The sequence below is a fragment of the Momordica charantia genome (genome assembly GCF_013281855.1).
Source record: "Momordica charantia cultivar OHB3-1 chromosome 1 unlocalized genomic scaffold, Mcharantia_2.0 BLBB01000001.1, whole genome shotgun sequence".
Lineage (NCBI taxonomy): Eukaryota > Viridiplantae > Streptophyta > Magnoliopsida > Cucurbitales > Cucurbitaceae > Momordica > Momordica charantia.
The window spans coordinates 5,943,664-5,955,455 of record NW_028275157.1 but is presented as its reverse complement, the minus strand read 5'-3'; positions in this window follow the sequence as shown (position 1 = coordinate 5,955,455).

The following is an 11,792-nucleotide window of genomic DNA, read 5'->3' as shown; positions in this document are numbered from 1 at the left end:
GGCAGGGATGAGTGCATCTTTCAAACTTGGAATGCTTTTTTACAACTCCTTATCAAACAAGAAGGATTTGTTTTGCTTGAATAAATTGCATAGGGTTTTGAGATTTTATAGGAACCTTTTATAATTTTTTTAATAGAACCCTACATGTCGTATGAAACTTTTGAATCCCTTGACTAGTGTAGGTGGAGGAACTTTGTCAATCATATTTGCTTTAGCTCTACTGTGACCTAGAACAATTCCTTCCTGTACCATGAAATCAAAATTTTCTCAGTTTCAGATAAGGTTATATTGATGCAAAAATTTGGTCTCCTGAGATCTCGCTAAATTTGCACCAATCTTCCAAGTATGAAAGGATCGACGAGACCTGCAAAACAAAAAAGCACTTGGACCAGTGTGGCTTTGCCCACACGGGCTCCAATGCTTAAGTTAGTATCGGAGAAGTCGAGTGAGGAGAATAGGCGGAGAGTAGGGGGTTTTAGCATACGTCTAGGGTTTGGATTACTTCCCTATTTATAGAAGTTGAATCCTAATCTCCTTAGGGTTTACATGAGTCGAACCCTAGTATCTTTAGGAGATCTGGACTTCTGGGCCCCTGTGCTTCATCGTGGATCTAACATCAAATCAAGGGTCAAGATCAGGCGGGGTTTCGGATTGGATTGCACGAGGATCGAGGGGAGTCGAGTTAGGGTTCTCGGCCTTTTGGCCGAGAACACCTCGGTGTCGAGGCTTGCTCGGCGCTGACCTCAGGTCGGTCCAGGTTGGCCCGGGCAAACGGTCTTCGACGATTCCCCTTCTGTCGCTTCATCCGTTCTGTATTTCTCTTTCTATGACAGGTTAGTTGTTTCACATCTCCCAAATACATGCTCAAAATTAGCAAACACAAATTAAAAGTTTAACCAATGAATTAAAAATGATCCACAAGTAGCTCTAGGCATTTTCTCCATCATATGTAATAAAATGACCATCATGCATCTTTGAAATATTGTTAGGACATTGTAGTGCCCAAATGACATTCTTCTGAAGGTAAACGTTCCATAAAGATAGAGGCTCAAGTCTGTCAAAATTTTGATCAATGAAAGGTAAAAGAAAAATAGTCCTTCCTAGTTGCCTTTTATAGTTTCCTATTGCTGATACATACATGCCAACTAGTTATAGTTCTATTTGGAATGAATTCATTATTCCGACTTGCAACTATACTTACTCTCTTTCTTTGCACACACAACCTAAAGTTCAACCATGAGCTATTAGAAATTGAGTAGATTCTCCATGTATCTAGCCACTTTATGATGTCTAACTTTACCGTTTCTTTTATAATGATATTTAGTCTTTTTTGTTGTTCTGTAGAATTTTTGCGACTTTCTTTCTACAATATTTTGTGCATGCAAATTGAGAAATTAATGTAACTAATATAAAGTCATTGTCCACTCAATAGCCATATTGAGAAACTATAGTTACTCTCTTTGATGAACTATACTAGACCTAGACATGATATAGTATATAATATGAGTTGATTGAGTAGGTATACTTACAGTGTTAGTAAAGACCATTAGACTGCCCTTCGTCGTTTATTAAGTTATGATACAATGAATTACTATTTGCATTTTAACAAAATTCATATTGTGTTAGAAGAACGTTATTGTGACGCAAATTGGATAACAAATAACGATGAATTGAGCTCCACTAGTGGATATGAGTTTCGTTTAGGTGAGTAAGTTATTTCATTGAAATCAGAAAAGCAGACCTGTATAGCATGTTCCACCATGGAATTTGAGTTCATAGCGGTTAAGCTAGTAGGGCAAGAAGCTGAATGACTAAGAAGTATTCTTGGAGACGTGCCATGGTGGGGGAATATGTACCAGTATCCCTACATTGAGAGTCACAAACTACTATAGAAATTGCCAAAGATAGTATATACAATGGAAAGAGAAAACATATACGTTTGAGACATTGAGCTGTGGAGCAATCGCTGAAATGTGGAGTTATCTTTTGCCTTGTTTATATGGATAAAAAGAGGTTGCATTATATACTTTTCAACTTTGTTTTTCTTAGAAATTGAGTACAAAAGCTTAGTTTATTATCCAATTCATATTTAATTATTACATCATGATATAAATATCTGTATATCGACTTTTGGTGGCAATTGGAGTTGAAAATAGCAAACCTTACATTTTTGTGCATATTCATTAAACCAGGAGCCAGGTGCTTCTACCATCTGCCAAAAATGCCCTTTAATGAAATGCACCATTTAGCTCGTTTTGACGAATTGCTTTCTACCTCACCTATCATGTTGTAACAAATGCAGCCTACACTTAAAACGATTAGATAAAATAATCTAAAACATCTAAGTAACAAGAATGATAAATAAAGATTAGGGAGAAGAAAATTAAACGCCGGATTTTTACTGGTTCACCCAGTGTGGACTACGTCAAATTCTCTACTGCCGTTGTAGGTTCTACTAAAATGTCAGGAAGAATCTCCCAAGAGTTTACAGGCCCCTTAAAATGATTTCTCTCAGCTTTCCCTCACATATAAAAACGCTCACGAATCACTCTACAAGCCTTTCAAACCCTCGAACGGATACACAAGTATTTAGCTCTCAAACTCTCTCTTCTTGGAGAATTTCTCACGACTCCCTATTTGTGCACTCCAATCAAATGATTCATCTATCTCTATTTATAATAGATGGCATTGACAAAAACTAAAAGAGAATGGGAAAATAAAAAAGCCCAACCTAAATATGACAAGGAAAAATTTAAATAGACATTTTTCCTTATAGGAAAAAAAATTTCTACTTGGTTTGGCTCCATAATCCCAACAATCTCCCACTTGAAGATAAAGCAAGCAATATGTCTCCTCTGCAATGGTAGCGACTCGTCTCTAATCGTAGATGAGTCCAACTGAAGTTGCACACAACTTCAATTTATCAACAGGGACGATCTTGGTAAACATATCCACTGGATTCTGACAACTTGGAATCTTTTCAAGCAACTACATTTCATCTTCCAAAGCTGATCTGATAAAATGGTATCTTATCTATATGTGTTTCATTCTCGAATGAAACACTAGATTCTTTGCTAAATGAATAGTGCTCTGACTGTCAGAATGCAAAGTCTCTTTTCCCAATCTCAAGCCAAGTTCTTCCAATAAAGGCTGAAGCCATATCGTTTCTTTGCTTGCTTCAGTAACTGCAACGTACTCAGCTTCTATAGTAGAAAGTGCTAATATCTTCTACAGTTTGGAGATCCAGCTAATCGCAGTATTACCCAACATAAAAATATATCTGGTAGTACTCTTTCTGCCATCTGTATCCCCTGCCATATTTGCATCTACATATCACTGCAGTTTAAAATCTGATCTTTTGAAGTGCAGAGAATAATCAGTCGTCTTCCTCAAGTATCTGAATATCCACTTCACAGCCTCCCAATGTTGCTTTCCTGCGTTACTCATATACCTGCTGACAACTCATACTGCATGTGCAATATCAGGTCTTGTACAAACCATGACATACAGCAAACTTCCTATAGCTGAAGCATATGACACTCTAGCCATATAATCTTTTTCTTACTCAGTAGTCGGTGAATGCTCTTTAGTTAATTTAAAATGACTAGCTAAAGGAGTACTCACAGGTTTTTCATTTCTCATGTTAAACTATTTCAATACTTTATTAACATACTCTTTCTGTGACAGTGTCAAAATACCATCTTTTCTCTTTATCCTCATCCCTAGGATTTGTTTGGCAGCACCCAAATCTTTCATGTCGAACTCTTTAGATAAGTCAGCCTTTATCTTCAGAATTTCTTCTTTTTTTGGTCCTACTATCAACATGACATCAACATATAGCAATAAAATGATGAATGAGTTTCCCTGAGTTCTTATACAACAGCAATAATCTGCCTGACACCTCTGAAATCCACTATTGCACATAAAACTGTCAAACTTCTTATACCATTGTCTGGGTGCCTGTTTGAGACCATACAAGCTTCTCTGAAGTTTGCATACCATTTTCTCTTGCCCCTAGACTGTAAATCCCTGTGGCTACACCATATAAATTTTTTCCTCCAAATCACCATGAAGAAAAGTTTTTTTTCATCCATTTGTTCGAAAAACAAATCTTCTTCTGCCACTTGACTCGTGGTTTATACTGAACGCATGCACTAAGCGTGGTAACAATTCTATAGATGCAAGCGCACACCTGTCAGAGTAATATAAAATGGATGGAGTATCCAAGTATCGATCCTCAAGGACTTCTAAATAATTTCCAAACTCTAAAGTTTTAAAGAATAGTGAATGTTGATATGAGTGATTCTTGTAAAATGGGAAGTGGTCACAAATAATGGTTTTGGATTTGGGATTTGGACTTATAATGGTAAACCCTAGCCCGAATTACTTCAAGTTAGCCAACAAAGAATGAAGGATATGCTAAGGACGATATGCATTTTACTTTAGGAACCAACGACTACGCTTTTCACTTGACTTATGTCTAAGCAAGTTCAAAGTCCTAAGACATTCCCTAATATGTCTATTACGAGAGATGTCTTAATTTTAGGATGGAAATAGTCGCAACCTCGGGTTAAGGTCCTATGTCTAGGCTACTTAAGCGGAACCCTTATGTCTAAGGCGCTCCTCTCCTCGGTTTAACCACTCAACAATGCAAATAAGCAACCTTTTCAGTATTGACTTGTTAAGACTTACAGTGGCCTTCTCTAAATCCTAACTTTTTAGGAAAACATGTTGAGCAATGAATGGAAAGCAAAAACACTACTTCTTAGCAACCCTTATTAGAAATAAAAGGCTAACTATCCATAACCGGGCTAGAGACGGAAATTTAGAAAGACATATTGAAGAAAATACAGCAAGTAAAATGGTTGAAATTGAAATGCATGTGTGAAAAACAAAAGTTAACTAAATGAGAGTTTTGCTCGGGATTGAGAGCTTCGCCCTTCTCTTTCAAGCAAGGGGGAGTGTCACGTGCTCTTTCTTCCAAAAACACAATTCTCTTAACTAAAAATAAAGTAAAGGCAAAGGGAAGATCAGCAAAGTGCTGGATTTTTATAAATTTGAATAGGTAGAAAATAACTAAGTATAAACGGAAACAAAACAAAGCTCAATAAAGGAATGTAAAGTGCTCGGGATTTAAAAACCAAAAGCAACTAAAAAGTACTTAGAAAGCAACAAAGAAACACTAAAAGTGATCAAGAGAAGGAAGCAAGGCTTGATGAATTTGGTGGAGAAGCTGCTGGAATTTATAGCTGTGCAGAATTGGTTAGGTAGGTCCTAAAACGATGGTGAATCACCCATTTCCAACTCCTTTGACTGACTAAATCGTGCTCAAACTGATAGTGGAACACTTCTTCTACACGTATGCATCGGTTGGAACCACCAAAACGCATTGGAAGACGCGTTTCATTAAGGGCAAAGTTGGAAGAAAAACTGTTTTCTGCAGCCTTCCCAGGCGTCTGGCGCCTCCCATATAGGTTTTTCCGACTTTTTGCTTCTTTTGATTAATTTGCACTCCCAAATGGTCCTAAGATGTCATAAATACAATATAAGCCAACCACAAACCATCATATATGAATTTTGCATGAATTGGAACTCAAACGACCGAGAAAAAGTCTGGAACAAAGTTAAAACATAGTAAAAACAGTATCTAAAACCTTCTTTTTACGCATGTAAACAAGCGTAATCACACCCCCAAACTTAAATTTTTGCTTGTCCTCAAGCAAAACTTAGCAACTTTAATCAGCTTCCTAACACATGGACAAGGTAAAGCAAAAGCAATCGAGATGTTCAATCATAAATTGTCTCAGGGAAAAGATGTCAAAGCCTACCATTCTATTGCCTTTGTAAGCTTAGTCACTATAAACCAAGTTTGAAATGATAAAAGCTTTGTCTTTCAAAATCATTTTTCCTTTCAAAAACAGAAAACGTTTTCAAATACCCCTAAAGAATCTGCACACTCCCTTTTTACATTGAGACTTTTACATCTGAAAGACCGGCTACTAGCCCCTGAGGTTTCCACACACTAACATCGGTTTCAACCACAGCTACTCGTAGAAAGACTTTGAAACTAACAGCTAGGTCATAAGACGACGACAATGAGAAACACGAAGTCACTTATCACCATCCTTACTGCTATTTTCAAAGTCAACACCTAAAACTAAATGGGTGTCTACAGTAGGACTCAGAAATCATAAATACATTTTCTTTAACTCTCATTGTTTTTACCACTCTTTTCTTTCTAACGCAAGTCTTTTCCCCACTCTTATTTTCTCTTAACAAGACTCTTTTTACTCTTTTGCAACTTTTGTCTTTTTTTTTTTTTAAGCAAAGTGCTTTTCAACACTTTCTTTCTTTCCAACTGACTCTTTTTCATAAGAAAATAGCATGATTTTTCAAATATAAATAACACTTTATCCTTCTGAAACAATGACTGACACAACGACTGTCCCCCCCAAACTTAAGAGATACAGTGTCCTCACTGGGAAAAGACTTTTGCATCTGATGAAAAAGGCTTAACAGTAAAAAGGACAATGACTTCCTATATAGGGGCAAAGAAAAAGTTTAAAGTCTGTAAAGATCAAAAAGACATAAAAGAAAATGAGTTTATCACATAAACGAAGGAAATAGCTCAAAGCTTAGTCAGGCATAGAACAGAAAACTCAACAATCTCTTATAATCATCATCGACATGAAATCACATGCACAGCACAGATGCTTCAAAGTAGGCATGTGAAAAGCTAAACTAAGGTTAAGTGAAGGCATACTTTAAGTGATCAGAAGATAAACGATACTAATTTATACATGCTTCAACTGAGCTCGAAACATAATCAATACAAAAAACATGCATAGTAAGGCTATAATATGTAAACGACGTCATTAACCAAAAGAATAAAACACAAAAAATAGCAAAGAAGGAACCTCCCTTTCATGAAGTTAGAGGTTGTGGACTAGGATCAGTGTCGGTACTGGAAGATGGATGACCAAGGATAGCAGCTAGCGCTGGAGGCCATGAAGGTAAAACCGCAAAATCCAATGAAGCCCTCAAGTTGTAGATATGCTGCACGACTTCTCGAACCTGATCTCGCAGCTGTTGGTTCTCCTCTCGAAGACGACGGATCTCCGATGTAGGAGACGTCCCAGTACCTTCCCTTCTTTGTAACGCATGTGCGATAATTCTCCGAATATTATTCTCTTCCACAATTGGGGCATCTCTCTTAATTTGATCCTCAGGGAGCTGTACACCTTGCGCAAGCATAAAGAAGTGACCAAGCGTGGGTGATAAAGCTTACCACGTGTCCGGTGGGCACACTCATGGATACTGGTATTGATCAATTCTCCATAATTCACATCTATGCCCTTTAGCATGGCATAAACCAGCAGTGCCCTATCCTGAGTGACATGCTCATCATGCTCCGTTGGCAGAATTCTGTTTTTGACTATGTATAACCATCCTGCAGCAGCTAGGGAAACATCCTCGGGTTTAAGTCGTACCTTGCCATGAGTAGTCAAATCCCAAGTGGCAGAGGGCTTCCCAACACATTCTAGAGCCTCATCAAGCTGTTCTAGAGTCGGAGTCACTAACATCTTATTTCCCACAGCATCTCTGATATTCTTAATGTTGAAGGTGTAGTTGATCTGAGTGGCATCAAACCTGATTTCCTTCCCACGCACTGTGGCTATATGTGACTGGGGATGGACAGCAGCGTAGAACTCTCTGACTAACTCCAAAGCCTCACATTGTATGGGCTGAATGAGTGGTCTCCATTCTTTATCTCTAGCGGTCTCCCTCCAATCATCAGGCACATCTCCTAGAGTGAGATCGAATCCCAATTCTGTCATAATCTTACGGGATTTCATTAATGAAGTTCGAGTGGCTAAATTTGCTGCGTTCCATTGCGTCTCGACCTCCTCGCCCTCAGACAAGTCCAGTTCGATTGTATCAACTGGCCCAGGTGCCACTACCTTCTTTCAAAACGGATAAGAAGGAAAAACATTTTTCGCAAACATTTATTGACCTGAAAGTTGAATAGAGGTTTTTCCTCTATCCACTGGTTCTCCAAAATATGGCTTGAGTCTCTGCCCATTTACTTTAAAAACACTTCCCTTAGAATCAACTAGATCCACTGCCCCATATGGGTAGACTTTAAAAATTTTAAAGGGACCAGACCATCTAGACTTAAGTTTCCCAGGAAAAAGTTTCAACCTAGAATTGAATAACAGAACCAGGTCACCTTCTTGAAGATTGTTCGGTCGAAGATGCCTATCATGCCACTGTTTAGTTTTTTCCTTAACTAGTTTAGCATTCTCATATGAAAATTGCCTGTGTTCTTCTAATTCCAACAATTGTAACGTCCTCGCTTTACCTGCAGCCGACAAATCAAAATTTAATTTCTTAGTAGCCCAAAATGCTTTATACTCTAGCTCAAAAGGCAAATGACATGCTTTTCCAAAGACTAGCCTATAGGGGGACATACCGAGGGGAGTCTTAAATGCTGTCCTATATGCCCAAAGTGAATCATCAAGCTTCAAAGACCAATCCTTACGGTTAAGATTTACAGTTTTTTCTAAAATGTTTTTTATCTCCCTATTAGATATTTCGGCTAACCCATTCGACTGAGGATGATATGTTGTTGCAACCCTATGACGCACATTGTATTTAGCCAGCAACTTTTGCATAGACCTATTCACAAAATGAGCCCCCCCAACGCTTATCAGACAACGCGGGGTTCCATAACGCGTAAAAATGTGTTTTTGCAGAAAACAAATGACAACTTTAGAATCATTGGTAGCAGTTGCAATGGCTTCTATCCATTTCGAAACATAATCTACTGCTAACAATATATAAAGCTTACCATTAGAAGATGGAAATGGACCCATAAAATCTATACCCCACACATCAAATATTTCAATCTCAAGGATCGGGGTTTGAGGCATTTCGTGGCGTTTAGATATATTACCTGTCCGTTGGCATTTATCACAAACCTGGGCAAACTTATGGGCATCTTTGAACAGAGTGGGCCAAAAGAACCCACTTTGCAAAACTTTGGCTGCGGTTTTGTGTCCTGCAAAATGTCCTCCATATGAAGACATATGACAAGCGTCTAATATCGCCTCGTGCTCTTCTTCTGCTACACACCTGTATAAGATATTGTCAGGTTCTAGCTTATATAAAAACGGCTCATCCCAACGATAAAATCGAACTTCATTTAGAAATTTCTTTACCTGTTGCTTGTTGAACTCATAAGGAACTATTCGATTTACCAAATAATTTGCTATATCGGCATACCACGGAACTGAATCAACTCGCAAGAGTTGCTCGTCAATAAATTGTTCACGTATAACAGTTCCATCATCACAGAGCGGGGATTCCAATCTAGACAGGTGATCAGCAACTTGGTTTTCAGTACCCTTCCTGTCCCTAACTTCAATATCAAACTCTTGAAGTAACAAAATCCATCGTATCAAACGTGGTTTAGCATCTTTTTTAGCAAATAAATATTTTAAAGCAGAATGGTCAGTAAAAACAATGACTTTTGTGCCTATTAAGTAAGACCTAAACTTATCAAAGGCGAACACAACTGCTAACAGTTCCTTTTCAGTAGTAGTGTAATTGAGTTGTGCACCGGTCAGAGCTTACTAGCATAATACACAAGATGCAAGATCTTGTTTTTACGTTGTCCTAACATAGCTCCTATTGCATAATCACTAGCATCACACATGAGCTCGAAAGGTAAATCCCAATTAGGTTCGATAATTATAGGGGCTGAACTTAAAGCAACTTTCAACATTTCAAATGATTTTAAACAGTCATCATCAAAAACAAATGGTCTATCATGTTCTAACAATTGACACAAGAGTTTAGAAATTTTAGCAAAGTCTTTTATAAAGCAGCGGTAAAATCCCCCATGCCCTAAAAAACTTTTAATCCCTTTAACATTCGTGGGAGGAGGTAGCTTTGAAATGATGTCTATCTTAGCGTGGTCTACCTCTATTCCTTGCTTGGAAATTTTGTGACCCAAAACAATACCCTCTTGTACCATGAAATGACACTTCTCCCAATTTAGGACTAGGTTTGTTTGTTCACATCTCTCCAATACTCTCTCCAAATTAACTAAACATGCGTCAAAAGAATTTCCAAAAACAGAAAAGTCATCCATAAAAACTTCTAGAATATTTTCTACCATGTCAGAGAAGATGGCCATCATACACCTTTGAAAAGTCGCGGGTGCATTGCATAATCCAAAGGGCATTCGCCTGAAAGCGAACGTACCATACGGACACGTAAATGTTGTCTTCTCCTGGTCTTCTGGAGCAATAGTAATTTGATTATAACCCGAATATCCATCTAAGAAACAATAGAAATCCTTACCTGCCAGACAGTCGAGCATCTGGTCAATAAACGGTAGAGGAAAATGGTCTTTCTTCGTTACCTTGTTGAGTTTGCGATAGTCAATGCAAACTCTCCACCCACTCATAGTTCGGGTTGAGATGAGCTCATTCTCCTCGTTGGCCACCACGGTTATACCCCCCTTTCTTTGGTACACACTGTACTGGGCTTACCCAGCTGCTGTCGGATATTGGGTATATAACACCGGCGTCAAGCCATTTAAGAATTTCTTTCCTTACAACCTCTTTCATCTTCGGGTTCAACCACCTTTGACTCTCAATAGAGTTCTTAGCATCTTCTTCCAATAGAATTTTGTGCATGCAAAAGGCCGGGCTTATCCCTCGAATATCTGCTATCGTCCATCCAATGGCCTTTTTGTGCTTCTCTAAAATCTGCAATAAAGAACATTCATTAGTAGGTGATAAATTGGAAGCTATAATAACTGGTAAAGTGTCGTTATCCCCTAGATACGCATATTTCAAATGCGACGGCAATGGCTTCTGCTCCAAAGTAGGTGGTTCCACTATGGACGGAAGTAACGACTTGCATTCTTCTTTTTGTATTTTTTCAACAGGATTAGTCACATCTTTCAGTCCTTCTGCTATCTTTTCAAGCTCTTCTTCAATCTCTGTAACTAACAAGTCATAAAACTCATCAAGCATAACAGGATTCAAGCTAGTTATAGCAGAGCACTCTTCAAAGTCTCCTGGTAATTTCATGGCGTCTAGAACGTTAAATTTAACTTCTTCATTATTTACCCTCATTGTAATTTCTCCCTTCCTCACATTAAAAACTGTATACCAGAAATGGTCTTCCCAAAATAATGGGAACATCTAAGTCCGCCTCGCAATCTAGAATGATAAAGTCCGCAGGGAAAATGAATTTGTCCACCTGGACTAGAACATCTTCTATCTTTCCCTCAGGTCTTATGATAGATCTATCTGCTAGTTGGAGGGTCACCGTAGTAGGTCTAGCTTTTCCTATGCCTAAAGATTTGAAAACTGATAATGGCATAAGATTAATGCTAGCGCCTAGATCACATAATGCTCTGCCTAAGTTTTTTCCTCCTATGGAACATGGAATGGTAAAACTGCCAGGATCGTTACATTTCATGGGTAGCGGGCTGCCTACAGCTTCACAACTACATTTTGTCATGGCTACCAGTTCATGCTCTCCTATCTTTTTCTTCCTAGAAACTATATCTTTAAAAAACTTAGCATAATTTGGCATCTGTTCTAGAGCATCTACTAATGGTATATTTATATGCAATTGTTTTAAAATATCTAAAAATTTTCTAAACTGGGAATCATTATTTTTCTTAACTAATCTTTGTGGAAACGGGGGAGTAGGGGTAAAAGAAGGTTGTACCTGTGGAGGAACACTCGGGGTGTCCTCATTACCTTTTC